This window comes from Lactuca saligna, chromosome 1, assembly GCF_052625555.1.
Source record: "Lactuca saligna cultivar CGN05327 chromosome 1, ASM5262555v1, whole genome shotgun sequence".
Taxonomy (NCBI): Eukaryota; Viridiplantae; Streptophyta; class Magnoliopsida; order Asterales; family Asteraceae; genus Lactuca; species Lactuca saligna.
Window position 1 is genome coordinate 57,621,450 of NC_136417.1, and position 25,737 is coordinate 57,647,186.

Consider the following 25,737-nt stretch of genomic DNA (forward strand, 5'->3'; position numbering starts at 1 on the left):
TATTGCTTATGGGACATGAATCTCACTGAGAGTGGCACCTCTTGGCCTAGAAACGAACTTGAATCATAAATGCCCATTCTTAGAAATAAAAAGACTCCAAAACAACACTATACTAGATCTAAGTTTTCAAAGAGAAAGTTTCAAGCTTTATACCTCCAATGAGTCCCAAAAGTTGATGTTGTCCTAGATCTATGAGCTCAAGATACGTAAGTTCCTCTTCACTATCTTCTCATTCCTTATTTCAAGCTTCAAATCTCCAAACAAGCTTCACAAGGCCAAAACACACACAAGGATGAAAAAAAGGAGGCTAGCTAGGGTTTCTGAGGGTGAAGGGTTGGTATGGAGGCTAGGGTTTCTGTCATAGTGTGGTATTTATATGGCTTAAACCCTAAAATTTAAGGTTTGGAATCTGCTCACATACACTGCGCACTACTAGAAAAATAGCCTTTTACGACGCGCAAATTACGACACTCATTCATTTATGTTACGCAAACGAGAGTGACATTAAAAAAGTGTCATCTCTTCAGAAAATTTAAGGATTTAGGTCACGCATTATTGCGTGCCTTTAAATTAGTGTCAAAAGAAAAAAAAACACGGAGGGCGTTGTACCTTAAATGCGCGCCCTCTATATGTGTCACTTTATAATTTTAATGAACGCGCGTTCCTTAGTTACAAGCGGGAAAAGGGCTTCTGAGACTCGAAGGTTACGATTTCATCTCCATCTCTCGACTGTTGTGCAACTTCTCAATCAAAGATCGAAGGTTACGATTTCATCTCCATCTCTCGACTTCATCATCTCAATCAAGAAAAAGGGCTTCTGAGACTCGCTCAATCGCTAAAAGCCTGGGATTTGCTAGCTTCTCTCTCATCACCACCACACTTCTCCTTCTCGCCACCATTACCGCCGCCCAAACTCCAACTCCAACACCACCGTCACCGCCACCAGCGTCTGATTCCTGCAACGGCGTTTACTTATCCTACACTTACACATCCGGATCCAAGCTCCCACCAAACGGAACATCAAATCATCCCTACCGCTTCGAATCAACCCTCAGAGTCCTCAATAACGTCGACGAAGAGCTTAAATCATGGAGGGTGTTTGTGGGTTCTCAGCATGATGAGTACTTGGTATCTGCTTCTAATGCTGTAATTGCTGATGGGTCTGCTACTTTTCCGGGTCCGGTTGGAAACGGCACCGTTTTTGCTGGATTTCCAAGTGCTGATCTCAAGACTGCTATTGAAACTGCTGGAGATGTGAATCAGATGTCGGTTGAGGTCGATTTTGTGGGTACGCAGTTCGGAGTCGACTCGCCTGCTGTTCCTATGCCTTCAAATATTTCTCTAGTGAATGATGGCTTTGTTTGCCCTAGACCTTCTATGCAAGGTAAATTTCTCTTTATTTATGCTTTATAACCTTACTATAGCTTACCATGGATGAAAAGGATTATGATCAAAGATTGCCCTGTTTAATAATTTTTAAAAACTATCCTTTGACTTCGATGTCCACTATTTGAGTAGATCAGTGGAGCGTTTTTATAGATCTGATCTTGGTTTATATGTGGTCGTATCACTGAATAAACTTACTAATCTGATCTTACTCGAAGTGGGTTATTTTGAATTGCTTGAAATTTGCCATGGTCGAACTTAGTGTGTGCTTGAAACTTACATTACTTTCTTGATTTCAATTGTTTGAACGTTTCTAATCAAGGGTTCTTTGTTACAATCTACTTGAATTTGTTTATGTTTCTTTAAAAAGTTTGAACTTTGTTACCTTCAAGCAATTAATCAGCAAATTCTTTTGTAGTTCCATCTTCCATGAATAGACAATTTTATAGATGTTTGACTTTCTTGAAATGGTTTCTTTTATTAATTGCTTAAAAACTTGCAGGATTGAACTTTTCATTGTGATGTAAATTTACCTAATTTTAACATCTTTAAAATACTATCTTGTTTTTAATTGCTTGACCAATTCATTCAAGGGCTCTTCTTGATTCATTCTTACTTGAATCAAGTCCATAATTGAAAATCAACAAATTCTTTTATAATTGGTTCTATGACCAAACAATTTTACTTGATTAATATATTTGACTAAATCTCGTTGAAAAACGAATGCCTGATTTCCAATTAGGATTTCGTATTTATGGAATCCAAGTTCTTGATTCCTGAATTTGATTTCCCTTGACCCTCCTTACAGATCCGTAGAAAATTCAGAAGAGCCGCCACATATCTCAAGCACACGGTACCATCATGAGTGACAATGGGAATGATCATTTTGGGGATGTTACAAATGTTTCTCCACTTGCTGGCATGGTAATAATATATATCCACTTGCCAATGATTCTACTTTTTTTTTATGAACTCTATGAATTCATTTTTCTCCAATGTGTTTCTTAGGATGGTTTGTTAGGTGTCTCTGCTTATGATGCTGACAAGAACTGCACGTGCCTCTTCGTATCATCAAAAGCAACCCCTTATCAATCTATTCCAACAATGGTTGGCTCAATGATTTCCATTAGGTATTGAACAAAATCGCCTTGACCTAAAAGGATATATCTTTTAATAGCTAAACAGTGTTCTTTAAACTTATATTGGTTGAAAATAGTATCCATTAAATGTTTATCTGTTCTTTTTTATGATTCAGTGACTAAAGATTCAAGTGCATTAGTTTCACCATATCCAAGACCCCCTCTCTTAGGATTTGTCCATGTGGAAGATTACAGGATCCATAAACTCCAAATCACCACCCAGAAGAGGAATTTGACTCGTCACTTGGTATTCCATTTATTTGATGATTATTTTATTACTTCAGTTGCTAATGCTTCAAAATTATTAGTTTATGACCTTTTCTTATCCTTTTAAGTAATAAATCTTGTAATATATTATCTAAAATTTAGGAGTAAAAGTATAGGAAATCCCTAATGAATTTCTTTGATTTGTGTAGCTTACCTGGCCATGTGTATACGAATTTATCATCATATATTTCAATAACTATATAAAAAATTTGATGTCACAGGATCAAGAACAGGAAATTCTACCAAAATCAGTATACCTTCTGCAACCAGTATGTACAAATTATGGTTTTATATCCTTGTAGAGTTGTAGGCACATGTTACTGATCACATTTACACATTTAGTAAAGTTTGGATGTTATCTTTTTCTGGCTTTTAACAGCCCCGGTTACTCCTCTCTTCCCTTCACTGGAATCTGAATCACATAAAATATTCATGAATCAGAATGGAGATTCTAAAGATCATCATCCAAATGCACCAAAATTTAGAGTAAGAACCATTATTAATGAAGGTATTCTACCGGGCTAGGATGCTTGTTGTTTGGATATGGAGCCATGGAAGAACTTGGACCCTTCCGTGTTAACAGTGATGGAAAAACACTCTACCCCAACCACTATGCATGGAACAATGGTAACAAAAATTCCTTTAAAAATTCCTTTAATTACTATGTCCCATTCACATCACTTATAATCTTAGTCCATGTCTTGCTGGTGCATGCCTAACCCTATAAAACCTTTGCTTTTGAGGTACTAACTGTTTTCTCCTGGAATTTTTTTTGCCTGAGATTTTTTGCTGCCAGCTATCCCTTCGGGACCACTCTTATGTATTATGTCAAAAGCACCAATTCAGAAATTTGCTGATTATGTAAGTCAACTTTCCTCTTCCTTTTTGCTTTTTATTATTTATGCACCCTTATGCCACAAATCTCTTTATTTATCATACTAAATATGCAACCATCCCTTATTTTACTCCTAACTTGTTGTATAATTCATTCATGTCAGCTGCATATATGTTGCATAAAATAAATTGGTAAAAGTAGACATGTGAATTATGGTTTGAGTGTTTATATTTAAAAGGATTAAATGCATATGCATATTTATGAAACAACATTCAGCCTCTTCCCGATTCTGCAACAAATTTGTTTCTTTATTAGAAAATATGCACCGGTGTATTATTTATTGTAGGACCAAAACATACGATGTTTTACCAGCAACCTGTTTAATCCGATGAAACATGGGTGTATAAGTTGCATAAATAGGTTAAATAGGGAAAGATGATTGCATAAATTGGTAAAAGACAATTCACTTATTATGTGTATTATGACTATATATATATATATATATATGTGTGTGTGTGTGTGTGTGTGTCTGTGTGGTTCAGGTTGCAAGCATTTTTGTCCCTATGGTGGTTGGTTTGTCATTAATGACGCTGCTAGAGTGGTAAGTTTCAAATCCATAGACTTGCAATAAATTACATAATACATAAGAGAAGAGAAGAGAAATGACATGTGGTAAATTTGATTAGTCCTCTATCCAACTCTTTGGCATCCTTATGAGTCTTCTTTCATGTGTTGAAAACTGAGTCCTGAAACTGAATATCTTTTGGTGCTATGATCATTTATTTGAAGCTCTGATGTTTACCCAAGACTTAAAGGTGTGCTTTCCCAAGTTCTTCCTATTTTAGGGAATGTTAAAGATCAACATCGACCAATTTTTGCAAATGGTATGCTTAAAGACCCTTTAACTCCTTGTTTCCATGATTCCTTTTCACTAATTCTATCATCTATTGGTTCTTTCATACACATGCATCTGTTATCTCAAATCTTACATTTATTTTTATTTCTGTTATTGTTTTTTCCAGCTTTTAGGTGTTGGTGTCAAGCTTGTTGGCAATACAGTGTGGAGTACCCTCTTTCATCAATTCTTAATAGTGATGTCACATGAGAAATCATTTTTCTTTTTGTTAAACAAGTCTTTATTATCATGTATTAGGTCATACCATGGGTAAAAACAGCCTTGCCCCTGGTTCCGGGGTTGTCACAAAATACTTGACTTTTTAACTTTGTTTGTGGTTTCATTTAGTAATAATCCTTCTGAGGGGGAGTTTGTTGGGCTGCTTCTTTCAATGTCATTAACAACAGTGGTAAGTAAAATCTTACTACTATGAACCTCTTTTGCTTAAACCTACCTTATTGACCTATAGCTGATTAAACATTAAATTAAATAATTATGCAGGTTTTGAAGTTTTTGATGGAAAAGAATAGTGTTAATGCTCTTCATAGAAAAGTATGTTGGTATTTTAGGAAATTTGGCTAATAATTTAGTTAATTATATAAAAAATGTTGAAATCTTACATTTGTCTACTATTGGAATGATTATTTGTAGTATTACATTTGTCTACTATTCGAATGATTATTTGTATAACATTAACTTTTGTGCAATGCATTGTATTATTTGTATATGGTATTTTATTTTCCATTATGTGACATAAAATGCAAATTTAATATGAAAATAAGTAAATCCATAAATAATTTTTTTTAAATTTAAAATTACGATACGCAAAAATGTGTGTCATCTTCATTTATGACATGGCCTTTCTTGACAGGGGCTTTTTAGATAAGCATTGTGTGTCATTAACACGCGCGTCGTAAGGTTACGACACGCGAATGCGTGTCATCTTCCTTTATGACAGGGCCTTTCTTGATACGCATTGCGTGTCGTAATTGTGCGTTGCAAATGAGCGTCGTCTCTCTTTATGACAGGGCCTTCCTTGACACGCATTTGCGCATCGTCTGAGCGATTTACGACACGCAATGAGCGTCGTAAAAGGCTGTTTTTCTAGTAGTGGTGCGTACTCCTTGGTACGTTGTGCGTACATGCATGTGTCCTCCGTATCCAATGCGTCTTTACCCCCCGCGTACATCAAGGCTATGGCCAGCGTACGAATTATAGGCGGCCCAAGTCCTTGACCCACTTGCTAAAGGTCCACTCCATTAGTCCTTCTATATACACTTGGCCCAACAACTAATTCAAAAATATTTAATAATTATTACCTCAAATGACGGTCGTTACATTGAGCATCCTTGTCCCCATCCCCGAGTGTCTATCATTGTCCCCATCCCCATCCCGATTCCCGACAGATGCGGGGAATCAAATCCCCTCCCCTTTGTATTTTGAGCTTTTCCCCAGCCCATACCCGGTCAATCCTAAACTTATCCCCAATCTATCAACATAATAAACTCAACTTACAAAAAAAAAAAAAAAAAAAAAAAAAGTTTAATAAGCGATCAAAACCAGATGTCATAATTAGATTATGTTTACATCAATCATAAAGTTTAACAAACATCAAAACGAAAAGTGACAATTTGGTAATGACGAAATCTTGAAATTGGGAACATAATTTGATATACGGACTCTATCATTGATGGTCTAATATAGATCAATTCTTTTTAGTAGACTTAATACAAATTCAATAAATGATCGATATATATATATATATATATATATATATATATATATATATATATATATATATATATATATATAGGAAATGTGAATATACCCTTAACGGTATATAAGTTTAGGTATCCAAACTCACCATACTACATCGTTTTGTATCACATAATACATTCTAATTGTCTAATCGTGAAATTTCGAATAGCATGAAAGTAAATCAAGTTAGGGTTGAAGTTTAAGAACATTATAATGAATATATCAAAGAAAACGACGTATTATTATGTGTTTTCGGTACGTAAGTTTATATACCCCTAAGGGTATATTCACTTGTCCCTATATATATATATATATATATATATATATATATATATATATATATATATATATATATATATATATATATATATATAGAGAGAGAGAGAGAGAGAGAGAGAGAGAAAGCTAGGTTCAAATATTTCTAGCAACTATTGTGTTCCTAAATGCAACAATCACAAATTAGCAAATAATTAAATAATTAATTAAATCAAAAGTGCATTTCTGGTTTTTACACTTGTAATTAAGGAAACAAATTAAATATATGTCAACCTAATATCTCTTCTTTATAACCATCGACCATTTGCAGACATACCTTTGTATCCCTCATCTTGCCACTGTCCTATCTTCTTCTTCCTCACTCTCCATCGCCGACTTCGTATTCCATCACCAAAATCAATCTATAGTTGCCGCCGTACACCAGCACCATAGCCCTGGTATGTTCTGGAACTCAATTTCTAATTTTTAAACATAATTTCTGCTTTTACAATCGACCATCTTCCATCCCCTTCTATGATTAAAACAAATCCTATTTGAAATCTGATTTGAATGCTCATCTAACTGTGTTCAATACGTATCTATAACCAAATACGAGCAGGTAGACATTGCGAGAGAGAAGAGATATCAAGTCTTTAAAATCCATCGATTTCTTTTGATGTTGCTGAAATCATCCAAGTGTTTTGTGTTCGTGATTAAGGTTAGTAACACTCGTCGATTAAGCTTCATTCTTTTATCATTTTGCATCAAACGCACTCTATTTTTCTATATAGTAGTTGTGATTTCAGTAGTGAACTCTAACATCCAGAATTTTGCAGGTAATTCCAAACCCTCTATTCTATCATTATTTTGTCACTTGTAGTGCTTGAGGTTGGAAGTGTAGAGCCAAGATAAGTCAAAGGGCCAAGTTTACAACCTTGGATCAGGAAAGGGTACGCTGAACGTACATAAGAGTACGTTAAGTGTATTAAGGCAGACCTTAGTATGTTGGGCGTACTTATGTCAAGAGACAACCCTATTATTTAGGGTTGGAGGCTATATAAACAACCTTATGAGCTCATAACCCTCCCTTACCCCAGCCTCCACTGTTTAGAGTCGTTCTCCCGAAACCCTAATCATTTCCTTGAGTATGTGAGATTATAGTGTGTATTTTGAGTAGTTTGAGGAGAAGGTGCTGCATCTACGAGTTAGAGAAGTAGAATAAGCTAGCATATCTGAATTTTTTTGGTGCCCTAGAAGCTCAAAAAGGTAAAATGCTTCAAACTTCATGCATGTATGTTATAGGTCTTCCTATTTTAGCTTTAAGAAACCCTTTCTTGTCCTAAAAGTCTGAAGTTGATGCATGATATGATTTGGACGAGATGAGATATCCTTTTAGGCCCTCGAGGGGGTCCTAAATGATAAAAATGATGTCCCAGTAGCTAAATATGTCTCATGCATGGAATAGGAAGGTCTTAATAGATTAAGACCATGTGTTAAGAGCTTTCTATACGTCCAAAATCTTAAAGATCGCAACTTTATGGTTCAAATACACATTTGGACAATGGATATGGAATTTAGACTTAAGTGCTTAAGCTATTAAGCACTTATTAGGGTTTTAGCAAAACCCCGCGTACACCCCGCACAAATCTTGTATGTCCAACGTACTGAGTCAACCACCCCGATGGTGGTCAACGTCAGGAAGAGTATTCCCAACGTACCAGAGGAGTACGCCCCATGTACGTCCTCTGTTGGGCCTTTGTCAAATTTGGCTTCGGGATTGGGCCAACTTTGGTCTAGTTGGACTTGGGCCTTGATGGACTTTCTGAATAATGGTGTTATGGGCCAATTTGGAATATGGATCTTAGAATAAGGCCCAAATAGGGTGTTGGGCCCAAATTGGTAAATTGGGATATTAATGGGCCTTACAAATGTGGACTTGTGGATCATGGATTGACATTGGGCTTTGGCCCAAATTGAGGAAAGAGGAAAATGGTCTATGAATAGCTGTAGGACTCTTGATCAAGATTGATATTCCCATTTATTGACTTAATATTTATTATTTGAATAGCTTGGGAATTTGGTGAGACAACAATTGGAGGCTTTCTGTTCATTTCAACATTACTTGCGAGGTGAGTTATCCTCACTATACTAAGGGGTCGAAGGGACCAATGCCGGCCTATTGGATATGTTATCCTAGCATTTGGTAGTATGTTGAGTATGAGTTAGTGTTGCTTGCTAGTTGCTATGCCAGTTGGGTAGATCTGTAGGACTACCTATATTGTTATCTGATTATCTGTATGTGTATTAATTGTGTTATATGTCGACATATTTTGTGGGTTGGGTTGAGGTTATACTGCTCCGTGTTGTAGCCAACAAACCTTAGAGCATTCCAGATACGAGCTGAGAGCCGGGTAGGAATGCTAGACTTTTACTGTGGGCTTAGGAGCATTCCAGATATGAGCTGAGGGTAGGGTGGGGCATACTAGACTCGTATTGTGGGCTCGGTGGCAACCCTGATGCGAGCTGTGGGCCCGCAAGGCAATACAGACTCACAATGTGGGCCTAGAGGTAATCCAGTCTTTAAAACTGTTGACCAAGTACATGCTGTTATTTGTTTATGTGTTATTTGTGTAGTGTATCTATATTTTGGGAGAACTCACTAAGCTTTGGGCTTACAATTTCAGTTTTTGTTTTAGGTACATCAGATGATTGCGGGAAGGCAAAAGCGTGATCATACAGCTCCTCATATTTGTGTTTATGTTTCTGGGATACTCTGATATTACACTATTTTCAAAAACAAGTTTTGTAATAGTTAATGGTTTTGAAATGTTTTGAAAAGTTTAAATTTGGCATGATTTTCATGGATGTTACAAGTTGGTATGAGAGCCTTGGTTTGAGTGAATTTGAGGAACACTTGTGTGAATCCAGTCTCAAACTAAGGAAAATTCTTCAAAATTATTTTTTTTTAAAAAAAAAAGTTTTTAAAATATCAAAGGAGGATGCAGGGTGTACGACCAGCCGGAGCCAGTAAGTAGACCCTAAAATACCATAAAAGTTATTTGATATTGTGATATGTTAGAACAACATGCTAGTGCTCGGCTAGGGATCTTCAAAAATTACATGATAGAATTTCCTGATTACTTGATGCCTGATAGCCTAGGGTTTCCTTATATGAAATTGACATCATTACTGTAGTTGCTTATTTATGCACCACAAATGTACGTTGTGAGGTCGGTAGGTTAGTTATGAGATAGTTAGCTTTCCTCTAGGAGTGAGGAATGAGTGACCACCATGCATATGTATATTGTTAGGGTGTTATGATGATACTTGAGACAAATATAGGTAGGTGTGGAAGGTAGTATTGGCCTATACTACTGAAAGCACAGGACCCCATACGCATAGCAAGGAAGTCACAACCCCTAAGGTTTAGTTGGGAGTTGGTTCCCTGTTATTATGCGGATTATCTGATATCTTTTTGATATATTTTTAGAATGGTGGTTACAAGACGCTTTGTGGCAGGATCCGAATCAGTATCGCGATCAGGATCAGGAGATGGCGGCCAAGAGGGACCAGTAACACTGGAGGTTGTGATACAGATGGGGACACATGAGCTAGAGGCCAGGATTCGAGAAATCCTGCACGAGGAGGTTTCCACTTTGTTTCAGGAACAACTGCTAGAGAATTTTGGTTCTATTAAAATTGCCATGGTCGAGTACTTCGACGAGCATTACACAGCCCTTCCAGAGATAGCTGCCACTGCGGCTGCATTGGCTATAACGACGACATGGGGAGGAGCGAGTCGGGCTTTTCAGTATAGGGACTTTGATAACACGAAGTCCCCTAATTTTGATGGGACTCAGGAGCCCATCATAGGCATGAGGTGGGTTTCTGATGTGGAGGGGTGTTTCTTTACTTTCTCATGACCTATTGATCAGAAGGTCAGGTGTGCCCTAAACCTGCTGAGGTTTGGGGTCAAGGACTGGTGGAGATTGACGACTGGGTCGTACACTGATGATCAGAGAGATGCTATTACGTGGGAGCAGTTCAGGGATATGTTCCACGCTCGTTACATTCCACAGGTTGAGCGGGAATGATTATCTCAGGAGTTTTTGAGTTTGAGACAAGAGGGGGAGTCGGTGACGGAGATCACCCGCATGTACACGGAGAGGGCGATGTTCTGCCCAGAGTTTGCTTTTGAGTAGGGTCAGATGACATGTTATCTGAGCATACTAAGGACTAAGATCCGTCAGTTTGTGTCTACCCAACGATGTGATACTCTATTGAAGTTGCAGGAGGCCGCTAGGCCGCATTAGTTAGAGATTGAGCTGTAGTTGAAGGAGCAGTGGCAGGCCGTGACACAGTCACAGCCAACGATGTTACATCAGACGCCAAAGCGGTCTAAGACCGTTGATTCTAGGACAGGGGGTCAGCAGATCCGCACTTGTGGACAGTGCGGCAAGGGTCATTGTGGATTTGTCAAGCTAGTAGTGGGTGCTACATGTGTGGTAAGAACAGGCATTATGCGAAGGATCGTCACCAGACTGCCTTGGTTCTGAGTATCAGATTGTGTTATCACTATAATCAGGTTGGCCACTTGAAGGCCAACTATCCGTTACTCACTGCCAAGACGACGCAGGCTCACGATGGGAGGCAGGGTAGAGCGGAGCCCCCGAGGGCTTAGGGACGCGCCTTCCATCTTACAGCCGAGGAGGCCAGGGCAGCACCGGATGTGGTTGCTAGTATTTTTATATCCTCTATCTCATTTATTATATTTGTTTTATGCTTATCTGTTGTACCTGTTATTAGGTACATTTTTTGTGAACTCCTTGCCTGCATTGGTTTTGTTTGACATAAGGGTGAGTCGTTCATTTTTATCTCAGATATTTAGTAGGGAGTTTAGTGTGCCAGTAGGAGAGCTAGAGTGTCTGTTATGAGTCTTTATTGCTAATGAACACGGGGTTTCCACTTCTTTGGTGTACTGGGATGTGAGTTAGAGATCTTTGGGGTATCTTTTCTGATTGACTTGATTCTGATCCCCATGGGGATGTGTGTGTGATTGTGGGGATGAACTAGTTTAGTCGATTCGATGCCATGATCGACTGTGATGGTCATCTGGTGGTGGTTTGAAGCCAATACGGGGGAGAGTTGATTGTCTATGGCGAGGGTACCTGAGTGGGATTAGGGTTTTGTTCAGCCATCGGGTCTAGATATTATATTCATCATGGGTGTGCGGGTTATCTAGCGTATGTGGTGGATACGCGAGACAGAGATCAGATTTCAGTTTCAGAGCTCCCAATGGTCAGGGAGTTTGCAGACATGTTCCCGGAGGACTTACTGTTGGAATAATGTCTAAGTCCATAACTATATTTGGTATGTACTTGACCCGACCCGGCATGGTCCATTTGGGTTGCACTTCACCAACACAATTTATATGGATAGTCTTTTGAGAATAGTATATTTATGATTAATATTAATATATTATAACTTCTAATATATTAATATGGAATCATATTATTTAATTATTATTGATCAAGAATTAATTTAGAATTAATTAAGTGATCAAAATGAACTAATTAAATATGAACTCTTATATATATGGAATGGGCCAAGTTCATTTAGGTTGGGCTAAGCTCTCATGGATAGTCCATGGACTGTTTAACCCATGGATCATATGAAATGAAAGGTCATGGGTTTAACCCTAGTCTCCATACTATATAAAGATGTCATTGGTTGGTGAAATAGGCACTAGTGTGGTACACTAAGAAGGGCTAGCCGATTTCACTAGAGAGAACCAAGTATCCATATTCTCTAAAGTCTTCCAAGGTGTTTTTGGTGATTTGTGATTCCACTTGAGGCTTCCACACTATTGGGGCTAAGCTCTTAAAGCTTGAAGACATCAAGCTACATCAAAAAGGTATGTCATCTAACTAGTACTTTGTAGTATAAGAACTTCATAATATGCTAGTTAGGATTAAAGCCTTGGAAAGCTCTTATTTGTATGTATTATAGAGAAAACATAGATCCAAGGTTTATAGGGTTGCATGTACACCATAAGAGTGTTAGAATGCTCAAAACCCAACATTGGTATCAGAGCCTTGGCTTGTTTTCTTATTATACTTGCAAAAGTAGCTGAAAAATCGAGTTTTGATGTTGTCTACCCAGCAGACTCGCTAAGTCCATGAATGGACTCGCCGAGTCCAAGGCAAAATGGATCCAACTCGCCGAGTTGGTTCGTGCACTCGACGAGTTGGACCCCATGACAACATATATTCGATTGTTTTGGCTGGAATTAGACTAGGAACATTACCCTAAGATGTTTTTGGACTTATAAACTTGTTTGTGATGTGGTAATGTTCATGCTAATCCAATTTCTAAGATAATTATCATAATTTCAAGATTTGTATTAGTTTGTATGTTCATGCTAATTTCTTGAAGATTGATGATTTGAATTATCTTGTTCTTAGATTAATAGAAAAGTTGTGTGAAATAGTTGATTTCAATCCATTTAATCTAAGAGTTGATTCCAGAATGTGTTTTTGTAACTTGTCCTCAAGTTATATGAAATGTCACATTTAAGAATCATAAAACTCATAAAAGTTGGCAAAGGTTACAAAAATGAAGAGTCTAGTTCTAATTAAATGGTTTTATGACTCCATAACTTGTCCTCAAGTTATGGAGGACCAAGAGTCTCTTCATTAAATAATAAATAATAAAAAATAAGGGTGTAACCTTAATTACTTCCATAAGTTATAAAATAAATAAAAGTTAATTCTTTTATTAGTTTAAAGTCTTCCATAACTTGTCCTCAAGTTATGGAACTTGAAGAGTTTTTTAACTAAAACTACTTTAAACTCATAAGTTATGGAATTAATTAGTTTTGAATAATTTCAAAACTTGCCCTCAAGTTTTGGAATTTGAAAAGTGTTCTCTTATGAATACTTTAATTCCAAGTTAGCCCTTAGAATTTTAAAAGTTAAAATTCAACCCTTATACTTTATAATATTATAAGTTAATAATATATATATATATATATATATATATATATATATATATATATATATATATGTATGTATGTATGTATGTATGTATAAGAGTAAAGTCAGTCTTACTGTTAGTAGGCCTCATTCACGAAGCCGATCTATAAGGGGGTATAAGGTTACTGTCTATAAAATGGCAGTTTAATGGGTGTCCACTCTCACCCACCGCTTCCTTAACCGGTGGAGGGTCGTTAGCCGAACGGGTTTGACAGGACTATAATTCTACCTTCATTAAAAGTATTAATGATAAATACTAAGTAGCTAAACTCTTAATAATAGCCAATCTTAGTTACTTAGGAAAATGTGAATAAGGTGCTAATCCATGAAATTACACTTTGCACTTTGTTTAAGTCAGTTAGTGGAGCGTGTGTGGTTAACCAGCACACTAATTCGTATTTAACAACGTAGGCAAAGGGTAACTTAATGTTTATCATAGTATCGATGGAGCGTGTGTGGTTAACCGGCACATCGATTGAGGGGTAAACACTTAAGGGTACCAAGTAATTTGCATGGTTACTTCACACCTTGTTTTGTGATCCTCGACATCCCAGTCACAAAACTTGAAGGGCACACTCGAGACTGAAACATGCATTGAACAGTTCAATGAATCTCAAAAGATCTAGGAGTTTCAAATCCAATTAAAACCTAATAATAAATTTCGTTTATCTTGGTGGAAATTGGTGAATCGTCATTCACCTACCTTCAAATATTTTATAGCTTGGATTACGGCATCCCTCTTCTAAGTTATAAAATAGTTTGTTGGGTCCTAGCCTTAATATTTCATATTGGATGTCATATTAAGGACTTAAGATCAACTATCTTGAATATCTCCCAAAAGATGTCTGGTCTAGACATCTATGATCTTCCCAAATCTCTTGAAACAAGCTTTCCTAAATGAAGATGATGTCCTTTGGAAATCATACTTCTTTAACCTCCTCCAATTATTCTCCCCAATCCACAAGTTCAAGGTCACTCAAGCCCTATTGGCAAGGCAAGGTCTAGGTGTGATCATATCTTGGAGATGTAGTAACATATTGACAAGCCGGGAGAATTGGGTGTCAAAGTCTTGAGAAAGTTGGTGGTTCAACTACTTTCTAAGTCACATAGTGAGTTCTTTTGGAACATCTATGAAACAGACTATGAAAAGACCCTTAATGATCTTATCTATTTGCTACGATCAACTTCCTAAAACTTTATGGACATTGACAATGATGACACTGGATATCTAGTAAAGCTCTCTCTTCCTAGTGGAAAGGGATCGGCCATAGTCAACTCGGTTGACCAAATGGTAAAGAGAAAGGCTAAGTCTGAGATAGTCCCGTGTACCATTATCAAAGGGTTCATATGTTTATATTGCCAAAGGAAGGGTCATTAGTTACGAAGCTGCCAAATTTACCTAAGGATGTTAAAGTCAATTAGTTTGACTCTACTTCAGGTAAAGTCCACTATCTAACTCTGCTAAGTTTCTATTATGAGATTCTTGATACATGATGTGACTGGGTCACATGGTGATGTTTTAAGAATCAAAGAAAAGGGAAGAAACTTAAAGAAAGAATATGCTGAATCTGATCGCGTAGATGGATTTCTATCGCATAGTTTGAAGATTGGATTCTTGAGCTACTTCTTAGGGGTTATGAGATATTGCTTAGGAATAGATAACAACAAGTTTTCTTATGGATTGTAAGGATAAGTTTTTCCGCAAAGTTTTAAAATAAAAGAAAATTTTTTGATTTTATTTATTTTAAAAAATATCCTTACAATGACATTTGAGGAAAATTTGTTGCTTATAAAGATTCCATTAAGAGCAAGAATGGAAATATGAAATTGATTCTTTCATTTGTGGTAATGTCTAACTTTACCAAATAAGGAAATATTCTCATCACCCAAGTTTCAATTGGACCGGAACTTGGAATCATGCAAGTTGTATAGCATGATGAATGAGAACTTTCAAGTATTGGAAAATAAGACTAACTACTTGTTCACATGGATGTGTGAGTCAAGTAACGGACTAAGGGATCGAGTACACATTCTTGTGCACTGGTCAAGTCCACCACAAAAGATCGATAAGATTATTCGTCGTAATTTACTAAAGCTCAGTAAATATGGTTATACTTACAAGCTTAAGTGTAATTTTGAGACATTGGAAAAGGTTCCAATATAAGTTAGAGCGAATAAGAAGAATCAACTGAGGCAGAAGGACAAAAGTTTCTCAAATTTGAAAAGATGGGAGAGTACTTTAGTATCAGTTTTGTGATCATCTTAATGATTAAGAAACCATAGAACAATTATTTCTCTAAGGGAACCTTAGTGCATTCTTATGACTAAGAAGAGGAATCTTGAATTGTTGAAATGGTTAAGTCAAGAAGATGAGTCATACTTCGTTCCAATATAAGTCTTAGAGTCATACTCCAAGATTGTAATTTGAGTGACATGTCTTAAAGAAGGTTTAAAACACTTGTCAAATGTAAGAGAAAAAGTTTCCTACTCTTGTACATTTGAAATTGGTAAGTTATGATGTTTTGGATAAAACAAAGACCAACAAGGGCCAATTGTGTGAAGTGTTTGTCTTGATTAGAATCCGCACTATCTCTTGGATGTTTGAAAATGGAGTCTTATAGGTCAAGAGGACAGTGGGAGTCTTAAAGGTCTTGAAAGTCTCAAGAACTAATCAAGAATAGAACCTGAAGTTCTTCACTAGCACACGACTTGAGGTTTATAACCTATCATGTTGACATATTCTGTGCCCATTCCATTTAAAGTTGGCTTTGCATATGAGTTCTTAGAGTTCTCAATTGGTTGCACAACAACTTGGAAGCAATGGTAGGCCCTTGAGCTGCCAGGTGGCAAGAAGATAAGATTGCACAAGTTCAATCCATATGAGTTAGGATTTGTCACTAACCTAGTATTGTGATCATGGTTTTGACAAATTCATGTGGATAAGAACATTTACACCATAAAATCTAAGTGTCATAAGGTTTCTCTTCGATTCATGAAAATGATGGTGATAAAACTCTTTCACTAAGTAGATTTTAGCTAGATAGCAATTGTAATATTTGCATTCTCAAAGTCGTTAGTGGAGCGTGTGTGGTTTACCGGCACACTAACCTGGACTTGTGAGAAGTGTCAAAGGTCTAAACAATCGAGACTATGATTACGGCATCCCTTTTCATAGTTCTTAAAATTGTTCAGACACACAAGTGTGCTATCTAAGGCAAGGTGTATGATTTTGATAAAGTTTTATCAAAACAATCTAGTATCAGAAATTTGATCTTTGGTAAGAAAGTCAGCTGATTTCTGAGTACATGTCAAAGCTAGTGGGAGCATAATTGTTATGCTCATAATCATCATGTTAGTGGGAGAATGATAATTATGATAAAGATTGCAAGTTAGCAATGTTAATTATAGAAAACAAAGTTTCAATTGGGAAAGAGTTGTTTTGCTATAATTAAGGGAGAGGAAATTATACTTCATCTCAAATCTAAAAGCTTAGATTGAGGTTTTAATCGTATATAGTCAAGGATATATATATGAATTTCATGTTGGAATGGCTCAACATAAGGAAATTCTGTATATGGGTTCATTATTTGCGTTCTAAAATTCGATTATGATTACGACATCCCTTTTCATAATCTGAATTATGAGAACTTAGCAAATTGAAATGGAAATAGTATAGCAAAAGACTGGTGAAGTCTTTATGTCAGACATCATGAATCGTGTCCCATATGCTTCGAATATAGGATGGATTACATGTGCTATATTCATCCGTTCTAAAATTTTCCAAATGCATGGGGCATTAAGAAGGGAAAAGGTCTAGAATTGGATATAACTAAAAGGATTAAACAATTGTCGAGGACGATCTAAGGTTTACCAAAGATTGGGTGCTCAAGGACAGTTGGAAGTATAGTATTAATTCTGGAAGGACCATGTTGACATAATCTGTAAGGAGGTAGCTCTTGTTCAGAAGTGACAGTCAAAATGGAATCTGAAAATGTTTCAAAGTTAGAAATTTTCAATCTGTTTAAGATTAGGAAACTTAATGCAAGAAGGATGTTTCTAAGGATCTGATCTCCTTTGGAATTCTCTATAATGGTTGTTGTCAAGTCTTTCTGACTTCGTGAATAATCATTACAAGAGGATCAATGCATATAAGTTTAGAATCTAACAGATTTCAGTAAATCGCATGAATTTGGAATTCTTGCATTTGCAGTAAGGATTTGGGACTGTGAAAAGAGGGTCATTGGAGTTATGTTCAACTGATCTAGTTCACAAAGTAAAGATCATAGACAAACATAGTATGCATACTTGGTGTATGGCATGACTAGTGTTTAGAAAACATAGTGTACATGCTTGGAGCATGGGACAACTATTGTTTTAAATTCAAGAATAAAGTTGATAGCAGAAACAGTATACAATGAATAATGTGTAATCATATGGTGATAAATAAAAGGTGTTTTATTTATGTTCATAGGTTTTGATACCATATTGGATTCAATTATTATTGTGTTTCATTTTGCATGTTTTGACTTCCAGAATAAACTAGGTTATTCTTCCGGAATGACTAAGTTATTCAAACCATCCACAGTCGATCATATGTTGGAAGTTGATATGAATTAAGACTGTCATGGGTTGGCTTGTAGAGGTCTAAGATGTTGGACAAAGGGCTACAACACTCATGAGTGCTCATAAGTTCTGAGTATTGGATTCAACCCACGCTTATTGGAATCACTTCATGGATTTTATCACGAGTGATCATGAGACGATAATATCTTATATTCTTCAAACCTAGAGATATGAGTTGTTACTATGATCTGGTTGCACATTGATTGCACGAAAATGCATTTGGTAACTCGATGTTATAAAACGTGCCTTTGTGTATGATTCAACAAGTAGTAGAACAAGCCATATGAGTCGAAGTTTATCCATTCCTTTTACCTTCGGGATAAAAGCGATATCAGTGGGCCCCTCGATGATTTAATGATGACACATGTGAGTGCTTAGCCAAGCCAGGACTGATTTGATTTGTTCAATTAGTCAGTCGTCATGAATCGGGAATCGGGAAACAACAAATGGATAGAGGGAATGACTATAATCCATGTCTCAGTCCATATGATATCTAGAATGGAGGAATATATGATCCCTTATCTAATGGACAAGTTCGTTGACAAGATCAGAGTTCGATAGCGGCTTTAAGAGCTAAGATTGCCAGTTAGGTTTTGAAGTCATACTCAATAATAGTTTTAGACTTATCCAAGTGGGAGATTGTTGGAATAATTTCTAAGTCCATAACTATATTTGGTATGTACTTGACCCGACCCGGCATGGTCCATTTGGGTTGCACTTCACCAACACAATTTATATGGATAGTCTTTTGAGAATAGTATATTTATGATTAATATTAATATATTATAACTTCTAATATATTAATATGGAATCATATTATTTAATTATTATTGATCAAGAATTAATTTAGAATTAATTAAGTGATCAAAATGAACTAATTAAATATAGACTCTTATATATATGGAATGGGCCAAGTTCATTTAGGTTGGGCTAAGCTCTCATGGATAGTCCATGGACTGTTTAACCCATGGATCATATGAAATGAAAGGTCATGGGTTTAACCCTAGTCTCCATACTATATAAAGATGTCATTGGTTGGTGAAATAGGCACTAGTGTGGTACACTAAGAAGGGCTAGCCGATTTCACTAGAGAGAACCAAGTATCCATATTCTCTAAAGTCTTCCAAGGTGTTTTTGGTGATTTGTGATTCCACTTGAGGCTTCCACACTATTGGGGCTAAGCTCTTAAAGCTTGAAGACATCAAGCTACATCAAAAAGGTATGTCATCTAACTAGTACTTTGTAGTATAAGAACTTCATAATATGCTAGTTAGGATTAAAGCCTTGGAAAGCTCTTATTTGTATGTATTATAGAGAAAACATAGATCCAAGGTTTATAGGGTTGCATGTACACCATAGGAGTGTTAGAATGCTCAAAACCCAACAGTTACTAGGGATACCTCTGGAGAAGCAGGTCGATTTTCGGATCAACTTGGTGCTAGGTGCGGCCCTTATCGCCAAGGCATCGTACCGATTAGAACCACGAGAGATGCAGAAGTTGTCATCACAGCTGCATGAACTGTTGGGCAAGCAGTTCATTCGTCCGAGCATTTCTCCCTGCATAGTGTCGATACTCTTTGTTAGGAAGAACGATGGTTCACACCGGATGTGCATCGACTACCGAGATTTGAACAAGTTGACGGTGAAAAACCGTTATCCTCTCCCAAGGATAGATGATCTCTTTGATCAATTGTAGGGAGCATCTTGGTTCTCCAAGATATACCTGAGGTCTGGGTACCATCAGGTCAGGGTCAAAGAGGAAGACATGGAGAAGACCACGTTTCATACTCATTATGGACATTACGAGTTCGTGGTGATGCTATTCAAGCTCATCAACGTGCGTGTAATATTTATGGACCTGATGAATCGGGTCTGCAGACCGATGCTTGATCGCTCGGTCATCATGTTTATAGATGATATCTTGGTATATTCCAAGACCCGAGAGCAGCATGAGGAGCATCTGTGGGAGTTATTGGGAGTTTTCAGGTGGGAATGACTTTATGCTAAGTTCTCGGAAGTGTGAGTTTTGGTTACGGTAGGTTCACTTCCTAGGATATCTCGTTAACCAGGAGGGGATTTTGGTCGACCCGACCAAAATTAAGGCAGTCATGCAGTAGGTGGTTTTGAAATCTCACTCAGACATCAAGAGTTTTCTGGGATTGACAGGGTACTACCGGAGATTCATATAGGATTTCTCCAAAATTGCAGTACCCCTCACTCATCTGATGAGGAAAGGGGTGGATTTCCGGTGGGGCCCTGAGCAGCAGAGGGCATTTGAGACCCTCCGACAACGGTTGTGCGAGACTCCAATATTGACTCTTCCAGAGGGAGTCAATGATTTTCTGGTGTTCTGTGATGCATCCATCACAGGACTGGGGGCGGTCCTCTTGTAGAGAGGACGAGTGATAGCCTACGCACCGCGGTAGCTGAAGCCGCATGAGACGAGATACCCTACTCATGATCTGGAGTTGGGATCAATGGTATTCGCTCTCAAGATTTGGAGACATTACCTCTGTGGGGTCCGTTGTACCATATACACGGATTACAAGAGCCTGAGACACGTCATGGATCAGCCGAACCTGAACATTAGACAACATAGGTGGCTAGATGTAGTCAAGGACTACAACTGTGAGATCCTTTACCAACTAGGTAAAGCGAATGTGGTGGCGGACGCTCTAAGTCGCAAGTCAGTTGGGTCTTCCATATTAGCAACATGTATGAGGATATCGGTGGATTCTCCACTCGTGACTTTGATTAGAGATGCTCAGGCTGAGGACATGCGCCCAGAGAACTAGAAACTAGAGTGGATCAGGGGTGAGAACACCGGATTTGTGCAGGATAGGCGGGGATTGTTGACCCTATGTGGTCCGGTATGGGTTTTGATGTCTGGTGGAGTCATGTAGATGGTTATGGAGGAGGCTCATAAGTCTCATTTCTCTATTCACTCGGGAGCCACCAAGATGTACCGGGATTTGAGTTTGAGCTACTGGTAGCCATACATGAAGTGAGAAATCTCTTGGTATGTCGAGAGGTGCTTGACCTGTAGGATGGTCAAGGCCGAGAATTAGAGGCCGCATGGCAAGCTGCAGCCTTTAGAGATTACCATGTGGAAATGGGAACAGATCATGATGGACTTCATTACCAAGTTGCGGAGGACGGCGAAGGGATATGATGCTATATGGGTCACCGTGGATCGATTGACCAAGAGTGCCTATTTCCTATCCATATGGGAGAGTTCGTCGGCCGAGAAGCTGTCCGACATGTATGTACGCAAGATCGTTGCTCGCCACGGAGTTCCAGTCTCTATTGTTTCCAACCAAGATGTTTGATTCACCTCCCACTTATGGCAGAAGTTCCATGAGGAGATGGGCACGCGGCTGCATTTTAGCACAACATATCATCCGCAGACCGACGGCCAGAGCGAGCGGACTATACAGACCCTCGAGGACATGTTAAGGGCTTGTGTCATCAATTTCGGTGGGAGTTAGGATTGCCACCTATCCCTTTTAGAGTTCGCCTACAACTTCTATCATTATAGTATTGGCACCCCACCTTTTGAGCTATTGTACGGGCGTAGGGATTGCACCCCTGTCTATTGGGGTGAGGTTGGTCATAGAGTGATGGGGTGGATAGAGGTAGTTTTACAAACTACTAAGAAATTTCAACAGATTAGATAGCGTTACAAACAACACAGAGTAGACAAAAGAGCTACATGCCGATCAGAGTTAAAGTTCCAGGTCGGCGACATGGTACTCCTGAGGTCTCGCCTTGGAAGGGTGTGATCCGCTTCAGGAAAAAGGGGAAATTGGGCCCCCGATACATCGGGTCGTTCAGGGTCATTTCCAGGATTGGCAAGGTAGCTTATAGAATTGATCTTCCTGAGGAGCTCAGTCAGATCCATAACACTTTTCACGTTTCGCAGTTGTGAAAGTGCATTCTGGACAAGGAGGCGGTGGTATCATTAGATGACATTCAGGTCGATGAGTGCTTGAATTATGTGGAGAGACCTATGACCATTCTTTAGAGGAAGGTAAAGATTCTACGAAACAAGGAGATACCTTTAGTAAATGTACAGTAGGAACATCGGAAGGGATCCGAGTGGACTTGGGAGCCCGAGTCTGAGATACGGGAGCACTACCCAGATCTATTTGCCATAACAGACTTCAAGGATGAAGTATAAGTCATGTAGGGAAGAGTTGTAACATCCCGAAATTTTACAGGTAATTCCAAACCCTCTCTTCTATCATTATTTTGTCACTTGTAGTCCTTGAGGTTGGAAGTGTGGAGCTAATATAAGTCTAAGGGCTAAGGTTGCAACCTTGGATCAGGAAGGGGTACACTGAGCGTACATAAGAGTACACTAAGCATACTAAGGCACGCCTTAGTACGCTGGGCGTACTTATGTTAGGAGAAAACCCTATTATTTAGGGTTGGAGGCTATATAAACAACCTTATGAGCTCATAACCCTCCCTTACCCCAACCTCCACTGTTTAGAGCCGTTCTCCCCAAACCCTAATCATTTCCTTGAGTATGTGAGCTTATAGTGTGTATTTTGAGTAGTTTGAGAAGAAGGTGTTGCATCTAGGAGTTGGAGAAGTAGAACAAGCTAGTAGATCTGAATTTGATTGGTGCCCTAGAAGCTTCAGCAGGTGAAATGCTTCAAACTTCATGCATGTATGTTATAGATCTTCCCATTTTAGCTTTAAGAAACCCTTTCTTGTCCCAAAAGTCTGAAGTTGATGCATGATATGATTTGGACGAGATAAGCTATCCTTTTAGGCCCTCGAGGGGGTCCTAAGTGATATAAATGATGTCCCAATAGCTAAATATGTCTCATGCATGAAGTAGGAAGGTCTTAATGGATTAAGACCTTCCTATGCTACACCCCGCGTAAATCCTGTACGCCTAATGTACTGAGTCAACCACCCCGATGGTGGTCAACATCAGGAAGAGTATGCCCAACATACTAGAGGAGTACACCCCATGTACATCATCTGTTGGGCCTTTGTCAAATTAGGCTTCGGGATTGGGCCACTTTTGGTCTAGATGGACTTGGGCCTTGATGGGCTTTCTGAATAATGGTGTTTTAGGCTAGTTTGGAATATGGTTCTTAGAATAAGGCCCAAATACGGAGTTGGGCCCAAATTGGTAAATTGGGACAATAATGGGCCTTGCAAATGTGGACTTGTGGATCATGGATTGACAGTGGGCCTTGGCCCAAATTAGGGAAAGAGGAAAATGGTCTATCAATAGTTGTAGGACTCTTGGTCAAGATTGATATTCCCATTTATTGACTTAATATTTATTATTTGAATAGTTCAGGAATTTCGGTGAGACAGAAGTTGGAGGCTTTCTGTTCATTTCAGCATTACTTGTGAGGTAAGTTATCCTCATTCCTCACTATACTAAGGGGTCGAAGGCACCAATGTCGACCCATTGGATATGTTGTCCTAACAGTTGGTAGTATGTTGAGTATGAGTTTGTGTTGCTTGCTAGTTGTCACGCCAGTTGGGTAGATCTGTAGGACTACTTGTATTATTATGTGATTATCTGTATGCGTATTAATTTTGTTATATGTCAACATATTTTGTGGGTTAGGTTGAATTTTTATGTGTTATGTGTGCAGTGTATCAGTATTTTGTGGGTTAGGCTATGGACCATGTACATGATGTTATTTGTTTATGTGTTATGTGTGCAGTGTATCAGTATTTTGGGGGAACTCACTTAGTTTTGGGCTTACAATTTCAGCTTTTGTTTTAGGTACATCAGATGATCGTGGGAAGGAAAATGCGTGATTGTACAGTTCCTCATATTTATGTTTACGTTTTTGGGAGACTCTGATATTATACTATTTAGAAAACAAGTTTTGTAATAGTTAATGGTTTTGAAATGTATTGAAAAGTTTAAAATTGGCATGATTTTCATGTATGTTACAGAACGAGAATCGAGAATCGATTTTTTCTATTATCAATGCTTTTGAATGTTGATTGTACTGTTGCATTTTTCAATGTTGATAATAAAACATGTCATCCAAATGTTTGATATAATGTCAAAAAGAGAAGGTTTTTTTGTGTAAATGAGGCAGGTTCGATATGTTGGACTTATTGGGAAGATTCTGTTAGAATATGTTAAGCTAAACTACATACTATTTTGTTAGAATTACAATAACATGTTAATACTTGTGTTGAAATATTCTATTAGAAGTAAAGTAGATAATATTCTGTCAGAATTTTTAAGGAATTGAAGTTTAAGCAACAAACAGAAATGAAATATTCTTTTAGAATTGAAGTTAATATGTGTAGTTATGTTTTTTTGGTCTATTCAAACCTGCAAATTCTTTTACAATGAGAAAACACAATATTCTTTTAGAATGAGGTTAGTAACACTCATCAATTTGATGTCTATTATTCGTAAAAGAATTCGCAAAAGAATGTTATTTAAGTGCATTCTGCAATGTATTCTGTTGGAATTTATTTATATAAATGCATTTTGTTACAATGTCTTTGATAATGTTTGTTAAAAACAAATATGTTTGTTTAACGAGTAATACTAACGAGTAATGTATCTTATTTTTTCAGAATTGCATGGAGAATGAATTTAATATTGATCATACAAGAGAAATATTTGGAATTGAGTTCAACAAGTATATATGCGAAGATAAAGTGGATATTTTGTTAGAATATGTATAACTATATTAAAATGTATAAGGATATTAGTATGTAAGAATATGTATGAATTTGTATTTTATTTCGGATGTGTATTAAAAATAAAATCATAGACCCAACTTGGATGTATACGAATAATATATAGAATTCTTAAATCATGTTATTATAAAACATATATGCATTGGAAATATATTCTGCAAGAATAAAAATAAAAAATATATTTACTAGTTTATGGTTGGTATTCTATCATTCTGACATAATAAAATTAGATTTTTAAATTTGAATTAATTTAAAATATTCAGTTTTTTAAAAACAATGGAATTAATTATCCCTAAAAATCTGAAAATTTCATTTTTTAATATAGGTTAATTGACTAAAATGCCCTTATGCTGAAATTTGTGTGATTATATGGTAAATGTTACCCTATTGTAGTATCATTGATATGGGCATATTTAGTTATAAAATTCATGCATTATCTTAATACTTTATGTTCATTTTTATCTCATTTAATGAAAAAAAGGTTCTTAATTAGTTTATAATTTCATTTTTCAGCAACAATTACATGCTCAGATGGAAAAGGAAGCAGAACTAGCGATTGGAAGCTTGGATCTTGGATTTTGAAGAAAGAAGGATGTTGCTGGACAGCTTGACCCCTCGTCAGTGTTTTGGCCATATCTCATGAACCGTAACTCCGATTGATGAGATTCAAAATGTTCTGAAAACTAGACACAATTTCGGCCGATTGTGTTTTGAGAAAATGCTGATTCCAAACGGACTCGACGAGTAGGCCATAAACTCCACGAGTCACTTCGAACTTCTGTGATTCTGGACGCGCTGACTTGCCATACACGGGTTTTAAGTGACGGACTCGCTGAGTAG